The sequence below is a fragment of the Chinchilla lanigera genome, unplaced genomic scaffold, assembly GCF_000276665.1.
Source record: "Chinchilla lanigera isolate Chin_1 unplaced genomic scaffold, ChiLan1.0 scaffold00017, whole genome shotgun sequence".
Lineage (NCBI taxonomy): Eukaryota > Metazoa > Chordata > Mammalia > Rodentia > Chinchillidae > Chinchilla > Chinchilla lanigera.
Window position 1 is genome coordinate 14,160,757 of NW_004955418.1, and position 19,295 is coordinate 14,180,051.

Sequence of the window (19,295 nt, forward strand, 5' to 3'; positions counted from 1 at the left end):
TGTGCCACCACACCTGGCCCTTAGTCCATTTTTAACTGGATCATCCATCCATTTACTTTTTGCGGAGCTGTGGGCATTCTTCATACTTTGGAGATTAATTCCTTATCAGATAGCTTGCAAATACCTTTTCCTGTTCTTTAGGTTGTTTCTTTACTCTGTTGGTTGTTGCTGTTGTTGCTATGCAAAGCCTAAATAGCAGTAGACTAAAAATGTCACTTCTTGGATTCCGTATTTATTCATCAAATATATTTTCTAAGCATATATTTTGTGCCAAGACTTTTTCCTTCCCTTCCCTCCCCTTTCCTCCCCTTCTCTTCCCTTCCCTTCCCTTCCTTTCCCTTCCCTCCCTTTCCCCTCCCTTCCCTTCCCTTCCCTTCTTTTCCCTTCCCTCCCCTCCCCTCTCCTCCCCACTCCTCTCCTCTCCTTTCCTTTCCTTTCCCTTCTTTTTCTTCTTCTCCTTCTTCTTCCTATTCTCCTCCTCTTCCTCTCTCTCTCTCTGTCTCTCTCTCCTCCTCCCCTGCCCTCTCTCTTTCTCACTCTATTATTTTTTCCAGTAGTACTGGAAATAAAACCAAGGCCTTCACAATAAGTTATATCCCCATTCCTTTTTTAAATTTTTTTATGTTGAGACAGGGTCTCACTGAGTCACTAAATTGCTCAGCCTGACCTCCAAATTCCTCCTGCCTCAGCTTCCCAGAGTGCTGGGCTTAGAGATGTGTGCCACTCTACCCAGCTAAGTTCACTTTCTAGGAAGAGAAAACAGGCATTAAATAAGATAACTGAAATACATAGTAGAGCAGGAAATGTCTAGGATTTGCTTTGAAATATTCCAGAAATTAACAAAGCAAAATAAGTGGTGGGATATAGACTAAGTAAAACTGGAAAAATATTAAGTATTATTGAAGCTCTGTAATGAGAACACTGGAAGTTCATTAGACCATCTGTACATGCACACGTGTGTACACATGCACTATTACACATTTGTGATAAATGCTATGTAGAGAAGTAAAGTAGAAAAGAGGAATAAGGAGCAGTTGGGGTAAATTATAAATAGAGCAGTTAGGGAAGGGCTGCTGAAAGGTGACATTTGAGCACAGATCCTATCAGCCAGGGTCACACATTTATTCCTATACTCAAAGGTACAAAGACAATGGAGCCTTTTCATTTTTTATCTGATGGTCTCTGTGAGCCTCCCCCCTTTCTCGAAGGGCAAGGAAGGAGAAATCTAAATTTAACTGAGCTCAGGAAAACCTCAGCCTAACCTGCCTGCTACAGCAGAGGTGTGGGTGGGACAGACTGATGAGGTAAGGCAAAGACACGGACTTCTGTCATCCACTGTGAGCACAGCCTTGTCGGTTAATTCTAACAGACCCAGGGCACTCGAGTGTTTTCTGAGTGTGCAGTCTGCATATTTTTATGCCTATCCCTTGTTTATCACTTTCACATTCCCCTCTTTCTTGTGCAACTTCCCTCCTGCCATTTCCCACCCCGCCATACACCCATTCACGCAATTAATAGCTCCTTAGTCTTTTCCTTAAAGGGACACTAAGTAGACTGCAGATTACTCTGCCACTGGTCACCAATTACTTCCCTTTAAAAGAATTATTATTGCAGTATCATTATCAGGAGAAGAGTCCATTGCCCCAGCCAGCGGGAGTGGGGCCTGCGCAGTGGAATGTCAGTTAGAGCCTCTTTGGTCCAACTCTAGTTGTGGGTTCAGCTCTTCCTCTGCTTATCAAGAGAAGAATATAAACATTCTGCAGATGTCCCTCCCTTATCTATCCTTCCCAGTGTCTTGGTGACCTTACACTTTCTCTTGAATTCAGCCACTTCAGACTTTCAGCTCTTTATAACCCACAGTAATACAACTCCATCCTTTCATGTAAGATATTTTCCTTCCGATGAGTTGAACCCAAACCCAAGAATTTGAACACTTGATCCCTCAGATGTCCTCCCTAAGCCTGGCCTCCTGCCACTGCCCATCCCCTCCAGCAGAAGTAGAATTAACCAATTTCTCTTTCCCGTCTCTTTGAATTGTCTGTTTCGGAAAACCCTAGTAGTTGATTTTTTTTTTGACCCACATAACAGCACAGTGTATACTACAAATATTATTTTTAAAAAAAAATGAAACTATGCTAGATAGAATATAACAACATGCCTTGGCAATAAAAGGATTTTTGTGTGTGAAACTTTTGTTTCAGCTGTAACACGTACATATTGAATGCTGTACTTGCGTGTGAACTGGCATATTACACAGCTTGTTTCCTATTGTGGCTGGTGGTGGTTTGAAAGCTCAGTAGCTATCAGGCCTAGCTTTTGATATGTTAAATGCAAGCAAAAGGACTTTGGGAAAAGCTATTCACTCTCCAGGTTTGCAAGACAATTCTCCTCCCGGAGAGGTCAGGAAAGTCAGCTTTGAGTCTCAAAGCTAATCAGTGTCCCTTTTGGTATGGTTTCTTTTGTGTAATAATCCTCCGCCTCTTTTGGAAAATAAGCCTCAAGCCAAGGGGCCACACAATGCACAGAAGCACTCTGTGTCTCAGTATAACATTGAAAAATATCCTTCTCAGAAGCGTACTCATTTCAGTCTTTGGCTTTCATAGAGATGGGCTGTTGCTTAGGCAAGGAAAGTAGTTTTTCTTATTAGCCTCAGGACGGCTTTGAGGAGGGTGAAGCAACCTTCGCTAGCAAATCCCGTGGACAGCTGTGGAAGGAAATGCAGGTCCTGACTGCAGAAGCAGTTTAACAGACAGGCTGGCAGGTGGCTGTGTGCAGCTGCTGTGGCCAGCACCCCCTCCCTCAGCTGGAGGTGTAAACCACTGCACTTCTCCCTCTAGAGTGTAAACTCCATGCAGTCAGGGGTTTACACTCTGTGTTACAGCCTCACTACACAGAACAGCATAGAGTGTGCTCACAAAATATTTTTCAGTGTGAGTCTATAACAGCAACACCTTCTCCTGGGAGGCTAAAGTAGGAAGATCACAAGTTCAAGCCCAGCTTGGGCAATTTAGCAACACAGTGAGACTGTCTCAAAATAAAAAATGAAAAAGGGCTGGAAATGTACTTTGGTGCAAAGATGCTGAGCTCAGTCCTCAGTAATGAAAAAAAAATTGGTGTAGGGGGACAATATGCTGATTTTTAATGTATTTATGTAAATATCTTTAAAAATAGGAACAAAATTATGTTGTTTGCAGGGAAATAGAGGGAATGAGAGGCCATCACGGTAAGCAAAATATGCCAGGCTCAGAAAGTTAAATATTGTGTGCTTTCTTTTATCTGAGTAATCTAAAAATAAAAGAGAGATGACAGGAAGCTAGAAAGTAGTCTCTTGGAGATAAGGGGATCAGTATGTTGTATGTATGCACCAATATATCAGAACGAGTTTCTTTACTCTGTATTACTAATATGCGCTAATAAAAAAAGATTTGTGTACCTTTATGTATGTAGGTAGGTCTTCATTTAAAATTTTTGGTTTTTAAAAAAAGAAGAAGCAGTTGTTCCTAGCCTCAATGGTTAGCAACAGAAGGTCCCTTGGGCCCACAGAGGGACTGGGTGTTAGGCTTGCTGGGATACAGACCCCTGGGCTGAGAATGACACCGGATGAAAGAAAGCCACGTCAGAATCCCAGAGGCTAAACAGCATGCCGGAGCCAAGCCGAAAGACCAGCACTGCATGATCTGACTCATGGGAGATCTAAAAACACGGGTCTCATAGCAGGAGAGAGAATGGCGATTACCGAACCAGGGGAGAGCGCGTTAATCAGTGCGGACTTAGCAAGAAGCTCTGGTGTGTTGCACAGTAGGGTGACGATAGAATGACGTGCTATTGATTTCCAAAAGCTGCAGGGGTAGAGTGCTTGTCTAGCATATGCAAGGCCCTGGGTTCAATCTCCAGCACTGCACAAGAAAAAACAAAGCAGAAGAAAGAAAGTATTTTGAATGATTTCAGCATAAGGAAGAAAGAAATGTTTAAGGAAAATAGAAATGTTTAACCTGATTGAAGCATTACCAGTGCACACATTTACTGACACATTACGTGGCACCCCACTAATAAGCAAAATTTTATGCAGCAATTAAAATAAATTCAATTGAGAAAGTAATTAATTGAGCCCATAAAAGATATTCAAGAGCCCAAACTCTCACATCAGTGCTGAGTCAAGGCAGAAAAGAGATGGAATGAGGACTCAGGATACATATAAAAAGGGGACAGAAATAAGGAAGTGGGGTCCACAGTGGTTTTTGCCAGCACCATTGGATTTGGTCTGTTTCATAGGCAGCAAGAAAGTGGCATGCAGTTAGGCTGAGATGCTGAGTTGAAAGAAAAAAAGGGAGGAAGTGGTAAAAGAAATAAAATTCAATATGTAAGTAGACTCCTAGACAAAAAAGAAGAAAGAAAGAAGAAAAAAAGAAAGAAAGGTAGGTAAGGAAGATCTAAATAAAACAGAGAAAAAAATAGCTTTCACTTTATTATTTATTTTTAGGGTCCTAGCAGTTGAATCCAGTACTTGCACATTAAACTACATTCCCAGCCCCTCTTTTCTTTCTTCCTTTGTATTTATTTTTATTTCTATTATTTTTAATGCTGACACAGGGTCTCACTAAGTCACTAAGTTGCCCAGGCTGAGCTGGAACTTTCTCTCCCCCTGCCTCAGCCTCCTAGTCCTGGGTGACAGAGGAGTGTCACCACAAGTAACTAAACAGAGATTTTAGGGACTTTTCCAGTTAGATTTGCAAGATTTAGTGACTAATTATTACCATGATAAAAGAAAAGAATAACAATGATTAAGGTGATTTACTTTAAGGAACTGGGTAAATCTGTAGTCCTATTTAAAAAACAACAAAAGCAGAAACAGAAACCAGCCACTGTGTTCTCCCGCGCATGGGCCTCCATGACACTGTGGAGTGGCTTGTTTTCCTACTTTGACTTGGCCCAAACTTGCTCTCCAGAGCCTGTTTCTTATCCTACCTTTAATACAACTTTGCTATCATTTTTTTTAAAAAAAAAAAGACTAAAACAGGCCGGGGATGTGGCTCAGTGCTAAGGTGCTAAGGTCCTGGGTTCAATCTGCGGTACCACATACACACACAAAAAAACCACGACAGTGAAAGACTACAGTGACTCCTAACTATAACTCTAGCTCTGTGAGAGCCTCAGTCAATTCCAGCCCACTGTGGGCAGTTTACTGAGGGTTTCTCTCAAAAAAAAGAGCAAGAGCTGGGTGTGTGGAGGTGCATGCCTACGTTTAATTCTAGCACTCTGGGAGGCTGAGGCAGGAGATTGCAATTTTCGGCCCAGCTTGGATAATTTAGCTATTTGGTGAGACCCTTTCTCAAAATAAAACATAAAAAGGTCTGGGGATGCAGCTCAACGCAAAGGCCCTATATTCATTTCCCAGCACCCTTCCCCCCCTAAAAAAGAAAGGGTTGAGGTAGAAGCAGTTGTAGAGGTAGAGTTCTTGCCTGACATGTGGAAACAGAGACAGAGAAAGAGAGAGAGAGAGACTGAGATTTTCTTACCTGTATCTCAGAAGAGAAGTTGGGCCAGGTGTGGTGGTGTGTGCCTGTAATCCCAGCACTTGCAGGCTGAGGCAGGAGAATCTCAGTGTGTTCAAGGCCAGCCTGAACTACATGAGACTTTATCTCAAAGAAGGTGAGGAAGAAGAGGAGGAAGAAGTGGGGGGGACAAGGAGGAAAAAGGAGGGAAAAGAAGGAGAGGGGAGAGGGGAAGGAATTAGAGTTAAGAACGTAGGAATCCATTTGTGTGTAGGTGCTAATTAATTTCATGGACTATGTGACCGTTTAATAAAAAGACTGTTTATGGAGCTATAAAGATAACGAGATGGCTGGGGATATAGCTCAGTGGCATAAGTGCCTGCCTGGCAAGCACAAGGTCCTGAGTTTGATTCCCAGTAACACCCCCTCAAAAAAAAAGATCAGGGGAATGATAAGAAGGACAACAAGCTGGTCTAAATTTTAGGGTTAAGTAGAAGATAATCTAGTGCAAGGAATACAGAAAAAAATAGAACTAGTGGTTCTGTAAGGAGATGTATTTTGAAAGGTATCTGTCTTATTTTCTTGTCTTTTCCGCCATGATTATATCACATGCGATAGAAAAAGTTAGCCAACTTATTGCATTTTTTTCTCTTCCTCTATTGGCAAGCATACATATATAAGCTGCTGCCAGTGGAGATCCCAATAAATACAACTAGAGATTCTGACCAGCATGCAGGAATTATGTGCAAAGAAGGGATTCTCTCAGGAGCAAGACCTGGGAGAGGAGGGAGCAGTGTGAGAGAAAGAAGTCGAACGATGAAGCCATTGCAAAAGAGGTCTCGTCTCACCTGAAGGAGCCCTGTTAAAGAAGTTCTGAATTAAGAAAAGTGGGCCAAGGTTTTTGTATCACTGTATCATCATCAGGGTTTAACTTGGATGAAATACCTTCTCTCAGTCAAAATCAATTTCCAGAGAAGACTGCAGCTACCAGAGCCAGCAGCTAACACTCTAGTAAAATGAGTATTTCCATCCTTAAAGAGCTGGCATGGGAGTAACTTTAGAGAAGTGTGTGTGTGTGTGTGTGTGTGTGTGTGTGTGTGTACCCTTCTGTGTGCACTTTGTGAACCTCTGGTCTGTCAGTATACTGGTCTGTCAGTATATTATAAACAACGATTAATGATGACAAATATTCTTGTGAGATAAATACGATGGTAAACTGATGGATGACATCTGTGACTGTGCCTGAACTTATGGATAAAATAATTCTTCCGTTCTGATCGCAGAAGCAGAGAGAGTGAAGACCTGTGTGCCAAAAACAAGGTTAAGAAAACTCATTTCTTTCCCAAGAGAAACAAGTCAGTGTAGCGTCCCTTCCCACGTTACTGATCATCACAGTTTTCTTAAATTACAGCATGAGAGTGAGAATTATTATTGTTTACAACATTCCAAATAATATCAAGTATAATCTCTGCTGAAGTCCTTACTAAAAATAACTGTAACATATAGATGTAATCATACTGTGCTACAAGTTGTGATGTTAGAAATCACTCAGACTTATTACTATATTACAAAGCACATCTTTATGCTTTTAAAAGTATGTTGCTAGGTTGTGTCAAATGCCCTCTGTAAAGAATTAAGATGTACATGCATAAAATGTCTAACATATCACTAGGAGAAATATAGTACATGAAAGGTGGTCAGTCAGATCAGCAAAAGACATCAGGCTTATTTGTGAATTTGGATAAGGTAAATTAAAGACTTTATATTACTTTTTGAAGTAGTAAGTAATTCTGAAATATAAACCTGAACTTTTTCAAGACTATCTCTTCAAACTTCTTCTGAATCCACTGTAAACTTCGTAGCTAGTTCCTTCCTAGCCAGCTCCAGGAAAGGGGGTTGCTTAGGATAAAACTAAACTTCATCTTCAAGAGGCCAAGTAGTCAGTCTTGAGCACATCCTGTAAGCTCTTCAGATTTAACTTTTACTTTTTTACACAGGAGATCAGACAGGTACACTAGAAATCTCCATGTTCTGAGGTACAAATGATTCATCCAAGGTACAAATTATATATCCAAGGTACAAATGATTCATCAGAAATGAGTTTAAATAGCATGTAGCATATGTTACTGATGTACTTGTTTTTAAAGCAGAATAATGAGATTTTTTTGCCTCTGAAATATATGCAAGCCATTGAATTCTTAAAAGTAGTCTATGACTGCCCCCTCCTGTTAATTACATGATAAAGATAAGAAATAAACCAAAAACCGGTTCATTTTTAACTAATTTATAAGATTGGCCCTGACAAATATTTATTTGTTCAGAAAAAAGAAAGTATATTAAAACACTATGTGTATGTAAATTTGATCAAACATTGTAAATTTTTCACCTAAAGAAAAAGCTCATGGCTGTCACTGAATTAGGAAATTGACTCAAAGAAATAATATGCAACATATTAGGCAACATGTATTTATCTCGTTAAATATAAGTGTAGTACTTACAAAGCATAAAAATATGTCTAAATGCCATAAAGATTAGTGGTGCACAGTGGTGCATGCCTTTAATTCCAGCTACTCAGGAGGATGAGGCAGGAGGATCACAAGTCCCAGGCCAGCCATGGAAATTTAGGAAGATCTTGTCTCAAAAAATGAAAGAAAAAGGGCTGGTGATATAGCTAAGTGGTAGATACTTGCCTAGCACGCACAAAGCTCTGGGTTCAGTCCCCATTAATATAAACTAGTTGATCTAATCACTATTGTCTCTGAAAAGCAGCAAGGAAAAACCTATCATATAACATGTTTCCTTAAAGTTTAAGGAGCATATACCAAATCTCCCTCTCTGTCTCTCTCTCTCTGTCTCTGTGTGTGTGTGTGTGTGTGTGTGTGTGCGCGCGCCTCTCTCTCTCTCTCTCTGTGCATCTCTCTCCCTGTCTCTCTCTGTCCCTGTCTGTTTCTGTCTCTGTCTCTGTCTCTCTCTCTCTTTTCCTAGCCCCTATTCCACCCTGGATCTCTTGTGTCTACTTTAAGCTTTTTAGCTAAATCACAAGGAACAACTACTATTTGTCAGATTCCTATTAGGTATGATATTTTTGCTCAATTTAGTATTCATGTACTGGAAGTTGAGTTTTCAAATAGAAACACAAATATTCCTTACTTAGGCTGGATAAACTAGGCAGTGTAAGAATAATCATTGATTCCTAACAGGAGAAGAATGTAATCAGCATGGAAAAGGAAACATGCGTTCAGATCTAGAGACAATGCAGAATGTTGATTCATGAATTGTTTCCTCTCTGGTACAGCCTGGCTTGTTTGTAAACTTAGATTAAATCTCTGGAATGTTTGGACATGTGGAACATTTCATCACCAGGTAGAACCTGAAATTATCCCTAGCCCCTCCCCCTCCTTTTTTTAGGTTTTGTTGAAATAAAGTCTCATTCAATAGTCCAGACTGGTCTTGAAATTACCAGGTATCCCCAAACTCATGGCAATTCTCCTGCCTCAGCCTCCTGAGTGCTGGGATTACAGGTGTGTACCACCAGGCCTGGCTGATTATATATATAATTTTTGAGCTGAGAGTTTCCTAGGGATCATCTACATTTTGTATCTTCACTTTATAGATCATGGAAAGACTAGAGAGAATTAATGACCAGCTAAAAGTAAAAAAGAAAAAAACTTATATTCCCACCTATATATTCCCTGGTTTCTTCTTCCAGCTACTCAGAGACTTATGATTCTTATGAAGCCTACCAAAGATGGATGGGTGGCTGAATGGAAGAACATCTCAAACTTCTTGCTATGTCCTCACAAGACAGAAGGCAAAGGGTAAAAAGGAACATGATTACAGTGTCCTTACTGTGTAAAAGAGTGGAAGAGAGCAAACCCACTACCTTGAGGCCTTTTATAAGGACCCTAATTCCATGAATGAGGATCTGCCCTCAAGATTTAGTCATCTCTAAGCGCTATTAACTTGAGATTATGTTTGGGAAGTCACATTCACATCATAGCAAAGTCATCAGTTACAGACTGAGAGATATTTTTATTCTCCTAAGGTTCTGGATGGCTTTTCTGAGCAATTTGATCTTTCTCCTTAAGACATGCAAAGTTAAGTTACCGAGAAATACTCAGGCCAAAGAGCGTACTTACCAGAAAATCACACATTCACAGTCCCTGTCTCTTCCTTTCGATGACCTTCAAAATAAAAGTATGTCTGTCGTATACAAAACAGAGCTCAGAATGTCATTCATCTGGCTTACCAGATTGGGCTTGGGCTGTGCCCCTAAACCACCACCACCTGTACCTTTTGCTTATTATCGACTTTCACTTTAGGAATGAGGCTAATGAAAGGCAGGGCATGGAGAGCGAGAGGGAGGGAAGCTGTATTGCCTTTGTATACCTCTGTATTACTTTCCCTTCTCTGGGGAAAATATACCCAACACCTACAATGTAAAGAAAGGAGATTTATTTTGGATCATGATTTTCAAAAGATTCAGTCCATGGTCGCTGGCCATAAAGCAGAAGCAGAATGGCAGAGGGGAGCGGATCACCTTGTGGCAGCCCTGAAACAGTGAGAAGGGAGGAGCTAGGGACAAGAATGTACCCCCATGAGCTGTCTCTTCCATCCAGACCCTAGCTCTGAACACATGAGACTTTGGGGGACATTTATATCTAAACCACAACATTCCATCCCTAGCCTCAAAATGCTGTGTCTTATCATGCAAAATACATGTGGTGCATCTCTGGATGTCACCCAAGTCCTCATACTTCCAGCATTGTGAAAATCCAAGTTGAAAGTCTCCTCTGAGACTCAAGGCAAACTCTCAGCTACTGTGAAAATCAAAGCAAAAATTAATACTTCTGACATACAAAAGCACAAGGTAAACATTCCTGTGCCAAAGGACAAAAAGGTGGATAGAAAATAATCAAACCAAATGAAGACCAAAGCTCAGCAGGGCAAACATTAAATATAGCTCCAAGTCCAACACCTGTAGAAGGTTGTGATAAGGTCTGAACTCCAAAGGGCTGGGACAACTCCACCCCTATGACCTAGACAGTTGCAGCCCACATGCCTCTATCTTTGAGTGGCTCCACTCACTACCTGCAGCTTTTGCTAGCAGGCTACACATTCCCGACATCTCCAACTTCCTGATGTCTCCACCACACCTTTGCCTTCACTTACACACCTGCACACATCACAGGAGCACATTTCTTGGCCTCCCCTAACTTCCTTTGATATCTGGGTGGAAGCCCCTACATCCCTATTTCTACTGCATTCTGCATGCCTATGAAATCAGCACCATGTTGTCAATGCCAAGATTGGCTCCCACTTACGCAGTAACTGGGCTCCCTTGGACATGACTACAGTGGCCTCTGAGTGTTGGGGTGGCTCACTACAAAGAAATTAATTGCAGGGAAACAGTTCACTAGAAGCCCCTTCTTGAGCAGGCACCTCAGAGACTCTCTTCTCTAATGGAAAGCTTATAGTTTTGTACTTGAGCCTGCAATGGGTTGGGGTCTTGCTGAGTTTTGAGATGTCCTTAAGGGATCTTTCTTCTTGTCTCTGTACAAAGTAGTTGATTTCTGTTCAATGGCATTAATCTTTTAAGGAACCACGCTTCTTTTGGCTTCACCTTTACATGTCATCTCTTCTGAACCAAATGTTACGTTTCCACATTTTTCTGCTCTGTCTTTTGCCACCGATTCTCATATAAATATTTTACTGAAAGCAATCAGCGTCATCCATGCCATGTCGTGAGTGTTGGGCTGTCTTGTAATATCCTCCACCAGCTTAAATTAGCCCACTGCCCTTTATCCAAGTGTCTTCAGAGTTTTAGGATCTGGGCAAAATGTAGATAAGTTTCTTTCTGGAATGTAACCCACATGAATCCTAGTCCAGTTTCCCACAGAGTCCTCATTCCCAACTGAAACCTTATGAGCCTGGCCTTTACTATCCACGTTCCTATCAACATTCTGGTCTTCTGAGCTCTAATCAGAATCACTCATCAAGTTTTGCTTATGGCAATCTAGTGCCTCTCTGGTCCACTTTGCTAAACTTTCCCAACTCTTCTCGTAAACAAGTTCCAAAGGCTTCTTAATCATATAATCAGATCCAGTCACATCAAGGACCCCACTGCCCTGGAACCAGTGTTTTGTTTTGTTTTTTGCATTTGACACTTGTCACTGTGACAAAATACTGAACACCCACAACTTAAAGAAGGGAGGTTATTTTGGCTGACAGTTTTCTTTTTTTTTTTGTTTGTTTGTTTTTCTCTGGTACCAGGAACTGAACTCACGACCTTGCGCTTGCCAGGCAGGCACTTTGGCGCTGAGCTAAATCCCCAGCCCCCTTGGCTGACAGTTTTTAGAGGGTTCCATATTTAGTTGGTTGGCTGCCAGGATGCTATGGCAGATGGGCTTGGCTGAGGAAGCCTGCTCACCCTATGGTAGGCAGGAAGCAGAGTGAGAAGTGGGGAAGTAGGGACAGGACAGCAGTGACCCACCTCTTCCAACCAGGCCCAGCCTTTGAGCACATGGGACTCTGCCAGGAAATTTTAGGTCTAAATCATAACACTATGGTTCTAGAGCTTTGCTTATTATTTTCTTAGGGTAACTGATCTTCAAGGAGTCCCAAAGCTTTGCTTGAGACCTAGGGTGCCCAGTGGGTTTTCTAAGAGTTATCAAAATGCAGTAGGGTAAAAAGAGCAAATGTAGATAGTCGCTAGATCAAAGCTCCTTGAAAGTCATTTTGATAAACTTCTGCAAAATTTTGACTTTCCCAGGTCACAAACTATATCTACTGAAGTTGCTGTAGCAAAGCACTGTGGACTAGACTGGATGGCTTACAAAACAGAACGTCTTGTCTTAAATGTCCAGAGGCTGAAAGTCCCATATCAAGGTCTGATTAGACCAACAGGGTTGATCTCTTCCTTAGCCTCTGTCATTGGCTTGTAAATGGCTGTTTTCTCATGTCCACACATCTTCCCTTTGTACCTGTGTCCAAATTTCCTCTTAAAAGGAGAACAAGTCATATCCTAATGACCCAATTTAAACCTAATTACCTCTCTCTGAACCTTTACTCCAAATACATTCACATTCTGAAGTACTGGGTGTTAGGACCTCTATATTCACATTTGTGAGAAGACATAGTTCAATCTGTAACAATTTGCAATGAAAAATACTGCTGATAAATGCTTAATAGTCAACTATCCAAATATGCCTGAATTGCAGCAACTGTTCATTACTATGATACATTTCCCCTAACAGAGACAAAATTTCAGGCTACAGATATGATTCCTCTGATTACAGAGTTTAGAAGAGCAAAGCAGCAGAATACCATTATATAGTTTTTTGTGTTTCTTTTTTTTGACCATGAAGATACAGTAAATGTAAATAACCTCAAAAGTATACATCAAGAGATTGCGGGCTTTTCTGTAAAAGATCAGGCAAATAGAAAATGTTTTAGATTTGCCCAACTTTCCATTGTAGTGAAGAAGATGAAGGAGAAGGAGGGAGAGGAGAAGCGGAGGGTGGGGAGGAGACAAGGAGGAAGAAGGGAAACAGACAATATGTAAATAAATGTTGTAGCTGCATATAAAAAAATCTCAGTCTACAGCTTCCCTTTGCCTAGTGACAAACAATTAGGGAGACCTGTTCTAATTACTTATTCATCAGCTTTCAATAAATCTACCTTGTTTCAACCTTACACTTCTTCCCCACTAAGTTCTTTTGCTGCTCATTGCAGGTACCCTAAAAGCCTTCTCAGGCTAGATTACTAGAACAGCCATGGAGATACACTACTTAGACCTCTTCTTTAGATAGAACTTATATTTAGGGACTATCTCTAGGGACTATCTCTGTGTCTGACATCTTCAAAATCTCCCACGGTATTCCAGTGGAGGCAATCTCTTTCCTGGCAGCTGTCAACCAGTAGCTGTATGGCAATAATGGTCAGGGCCCAGCCATTTCTAGGATTTCCCTGACAGGCAACATTTTCTTCAGAGCTCCACATTAGGCTGCTCTGGATTTTGTCACATCTGCACCACAGTCTGGGCCTTTTCTTCTTAACTGTGTCTCTTATTTTACCATTTTTCTGATAGACTTCTGTACTCTTAACTGAAAAGTTATCATCTACTACTGGAACAGCTAAAGTGGTATAACTGGTATAAGGACTAGTCTGAGAAAGAAGATAGTGAGATAGTACTATAGTCTGAATGCTTGTGTTCCTCCTAGGATCCTGTGGTGACATACCAGCAGTCAGGGTAATTGTATTAGGAGAAAGGGACTTTGGAATGTGATTAGCTCGCATGATTGGAATTAGTGCTCTTAGACTCCAGAGACCTAGCTTGTCCTTTACACCATGACAGGGCACAGTAGAGAGACACAGGCTAAGTAAGTGGACCCTCACAAGATAGTGAATTTGCTACTGCCTTGGTCTTAGTCTTCCTAGGCTCCAGAACTACAAGAAATAAACTTCTGTTCTTTATAAACCACCCAGTCCATGATATTTTTAAAATAGCAGCCAATCTACTGTCACACGCAATACAGAACACTTCTGTGGCCAGATGTACGGATGGGATTTCCTACACTAAGAAGTTCTATTTCCCTTTCAGGTACGTTTCTGAAAGAGTTAGGGACATCATATTACATTGATACAGGAATACCATGTTTATAGCAGCACAACTCATTACAGCTACATCTTGGAAACAGCCTTTATGTCTATCAACAGAAGAATGGATAAAGAAAAGGTAGCATTTATACACAATGGAGTACTACTCTGCCACAAAGAAAGATAAACTTAGATCATTTGTAGGAAAATGGATGCTCCTTGAAACCATCATATTAAGTATAATAAATTAAACACACAAGCTTAGATATCACATGGTTTCTCTTACATGAGAAACTCAAGAGTTAAAGAGTAAAATTAAACAAACACAATAGAAAATATGAAACTCAATCTACTATAAAAGAGAAGGGTACCAGGCAATGAAGGGAGAGGAAGGGAGCAGAGAGGAAAGGCCTGAGAAAAGAATTAAGTTGCATTATGTACATGCACTAACTCCCATGGAGAATATCATAATTTTGTACCATAAATGTAGTAATAATTTTTTAGTGAAAAAAAGAAATTCTCCAGCATACACTAAATAACCTGTAATTTAATTCAGTTCTGACACTGTCAACCTAGAGATAAAAAGTGTCAAATTTTACAGGTTGAAAGTTCAGTCCCACGAAACTACTTCACTTGAGATACTACTCACCAGTAACAGGTTGTTCTGTACTTCCGACTGACTCCCTACAAACCAAGTATTATAGTGAACTTTAAATGTCAGCTTGATGAAGAAGTATGTCTTGGTTACTTCCCTGTTGCAGGAACAAAATATCCCACACGCATCAGTTAAAGGAGGAAAGGTTTACGTTAGCTCACCGTTTCTAGAGGTTTCAGTCCATAGTCAGCTGGCTTCAAGTCAGGGTGGCATGGCAGAGGAGAGATAGTCAATGGTGGGGCAGGCAGGAGGCAGCAACCAGCAGCCTTCCTTCTTCAATTACCTTTTTATTCCATTTGGCCTATGAGGCTATTGGTTGGTGCCACTCACATCCAGGGTGGGCCTTCTGTCCAGTAAATCCACCAGCTACACCCAGAACTGCACTAACCCAATTAGGGGGCTGATACAGTTATTACATCCTTAATCCATATTCACATCTATGATCCAGTCACTCCCACAGCCCCACTTGTGATCACATGAGGCTTTGGGGGAACATCTAGATACAAGCCATAACAAAGTACATGAAAATCTAGGCATGGTGGTGCACATCTATAATCCCAGCACCCAAGCATATGAGGCAAGAGGAGGTGGGAAAGATTGGCTTTCAATGTGGACAAGATCCATTCAATTGGCTGTGGACCTAGATAGAACAAATATAGGAGGTGAATTGGTCTCTCCCCCCACCCCCACAGTTGTGACACATTCAATTCTGCCTTGGACTTTGGACTCTTGAGATTTCCACTTGTACCTGCTGGGGGTTCTTGAGCACTATATTACCAGCTTTACTAGTTTTGAGGCATTTAGACTTAGACTAAGCCACATCATCAGCACCCCAAGTTCCTCAGCCTGCTGACTTGCATTGTGATTTCTTAGCTTCCAAAAGTGAATGAGTACGATTCACTGATAAATTCATTTTCACATACCTGTATACATAGCCTCTTGACTCTGTCTCTGGAGAATTCTGAAGGATGTCTCACAGAACTCAGAGGAACACTTTATTTATATTTATGGTTCATTATAAATTGTATTTTGGAGCATAAGATGGATAACTAGATGCAGAGATGAACAGCACGAGAGGTGATGGAGAGAGTCTGGATCTTCTTGTAGGCATGCCATAAGCACTGCAGTTCTCTGTCTTCAGTAGCCCAGGTGTTCCACAAATCTTGTTGTCTAATATTGGGTTAATAGGATCCCTTAGTTACTGCAGGCTGATCAGGTCCACAATCTCCCAAATAAGTGTATGGTGAAGCTTAAGAAGAGGTGAATGGAATGACTTCGGGGCTCCAGGAGGATTGAAGCCCTATCATAAAATTTGGGATTCTCTCGGGGCTAAGACCAAGACCTTCTCTGGGTGACCTGTATATATTTAGTTGTCAGAAGAAGGAAGGGGAGTACTCCAGAAGGGTGGACCCACTCAAGGACTTCTCCAAGTAAGGCATTAAGTTAATCCCCCCAGGAGTGAGATGCCTGAGGCTACAGTCTTTGTCTAGTTGAGATTGGATCCAGGTGTCCTTGGCTGTGATCTTGTCTTATCCTTTCAGGCTTTCTAGCTTCATCCACCATTACAGGCCATAGAAGGGATTAGTGACTCACAGAGGTTCACTTACTATGAGTCCACCATCCAACTCCAGATAAGGAGCGTAGGCCTTGGACAGACTCACAAGTAAACATGAAAAGCCAATTGGTTAATTTTAGTCCTGCTCAGGGCTGCTTCATGGTGGCCTCCCTCACTCTAAAAGTTTCTACAGAGTTTGGTATCCACCCTTTCCTAGAGACTGGGGTTGGAGCTGACCATGTTAATCCTCTACTTCTGTAACCAGTTAGTCTTTCTGTAACTGGACCCATCCCAAGGATATCTTGGGTCTCTGCTCTAAGTCATCAGCATAAACTCAGGTATTATCAAAAGAGGCTGTTATGGTTCAGATATCATTTCAGCATGTACCCAAGGGATCATATGTTGAAATTTCAACTTCCTTGTTGGGTATTAAAAGGGTAGAAGCTCAATCCAACTATGATGCTTAAAGGTAAGGCCTTTGGGGGCTAATTAGGTTTAGAGAAGGTCATCCAGATGGCACCTCCCCGGTTCAACACTCACAGCTTTACAAGCAAAAAGAGGCCAGAGAGGATGTTCTTGTCTCTTGCCACATGGTATTTCAGGTCTCTTCCAACAAAAAGACTATAACCTGATGTGGGCCCTGGAGCCTCCAGAACTGTGAGTTAAGTTAAACTCTTTTCTTTATAAATTAGCTTGCCTCAAGTATTTCATTACACTATGAAAAAACAGAGTAATACAGAATACTAGGACAATCCTAACACTGATAAAATTCCAAATGCTTTAACTCTGTGAAAGAAGTCAGAAGCACTAAGACCAAAAAATAATAATACAAGACACTATCTTTTTTCTTTTGTATTGGAGATTGAACCCAGAACATTTGCAATGGGCTACACCTCCAGCCCCTTTTTCTTTTGAGACAGGGTCTTACTCAGTCACTAAATTGCCCAGGCTGGACCAGATTTATTTCATATTTTGGCACAAACCCAAATGAACCAAGATAGGTGAACTTTAAAGATTAGAGTAGAGCCATCCCATTGTCGATGTGGACCTGGTATTTGAGTCCCTGGCAGGATGTGGCCACACAAGTACTAACACTGTCACAGTAGTGACTTGGGAGAATATTCTGATGCAGAAGATGTCCTGGCTAGGGGAAAATTCAGACATTTCAAAAAGGGCATGTGCACGTGTGTGTGCCTACCTTGCAGTAATGCACCACATAGTGATATTTGGGCAATGATGAATTACAAATATAACAGTGTTCATATAGATCTTAGTGGAGCCAAAAAATGCCTATCACCTAGTGTGATGGGAGGTACCATAGTCCAGTAGCACAATGCATTACTCAAGTGTTTATGGTGATGTTATTTTAAACAAAACTGCTGTGCTGCTCGTCATATGAAAGTTTAGCACACTGGCAAGCGCAAGGTCGTGAGTTCGGTTCCCGGTACCGGAGAAAAATCAAAAAAAAAAAAAAAAAAAAGAAAGTTTAGCACATACAATGATATACCATGCATAATCCTTGAGAGTGATAATGAACAACTATGCTCCTGGTTTATATATCAACCATAGTATACCTTTATACTTATTTGTTTTCTGTGCTACTATGGATTGAACGCAGGGCCTTCACACTGAGCTACATTTCTAGCCCTCTTTTGTATTTTTCATTTTGAGATAGGTCTCACTAAGGCTGGTCTTGAACTTGGATCCTCTCGCCTCATCCTCTCAGAGTGCTGGGATTACAGGCTTGTGCCATCATGCCCAGCTAGAGTGTATTGTTTATCACTATTTTATTCCATCTACTGGAGTTCACTGTGCAGCAGTACATCCTGTTTTGCACAGCAGCTGCAGCAGTTGGTGTGAGTTACAGAGAGAAGGGAGGGTCAGTCTTTCATTCGAAGGAGCTAAGTGGAGGTCAGCTGTGAGAGTGTTCACACTCAGTTATGGAAGTGATGACATGACTCCCCTTTCTGCCTCTCTAGACCTAGTGTATGGGGCTGGGAAATGGGAATGGAGCACCGTATAGGGAAATTTTTACTCTTTCATCACTAAAGATAATTCTGTGATATGCCTGCCCCAAAACCACTATTAGGACTCACTGCCTTCAAGACAAAAGTTAAGACTCCTTAAAAGTGGTTCATAGGGTTTCGCTGTCTTAGATCCTCCCTTTCTTTTTAGTCTATTTCCACCCTGTCCAATTTTCCCTATGAAACTTCCTTTCATGTCAAACAAGAGACTGTACTATTTTATTTACCATGACTTTCCTGCTCATTCTGAAATAAATTTTTCCTTCTGTTACTACATACTCTATCACCCAAACTAGGACCCATACGAGAGTCCAAGGGATACAACCAACGTGGCGGGGGACATACACAAACTGAGGGGCTCCTCTATAAACTGGTCAACAGTCTCCCACTCATTGTGAGCCTTATGAATCCCTCCTTTCTGTGACCTCCAGCCCTCATGCCTAAAAGGTGCTTCAAAAGTCTTCACTGAAATTTATCATGTACTTGTATGATTTTCTATTGCTTTTTTATTTCACTCTCCAATCTTAGTCACCATTAGCACATATGCAATTGACGTGAGTTAAGAATTTGGTCCTTTCTTCTGGGCAGCAAATTCCAGACTACACAGTGAGTGGATGCAGGCTGGATTTTAGCCATTACTTTCCTCCTATAAAAGCAGTTTTGTGTGTTGAAAAAATTTACTCTGCATACCTCCAACTGCTTATCCTGTAAGATAAATTAAATGGTTCAGGAAGATATGGACACATTTCAGTAAGCCACACATCAGATGCCATTTGGAATATGGGTAAGAAAAGATGCCAAGTGGAGTTGTAATAAGAGGAGTTAAGTGTTAAACATCTAACTGGGATTTTACAGAGAATGAATGGGAGAGCACTGTAAAAATCTATCAGTGAGTAATAAATTTACTCTACGTGGAAACAGTCAATTTTCTGCAAGTGTAATTTGGGGCCATAGTATTACTTGGTGAAAGC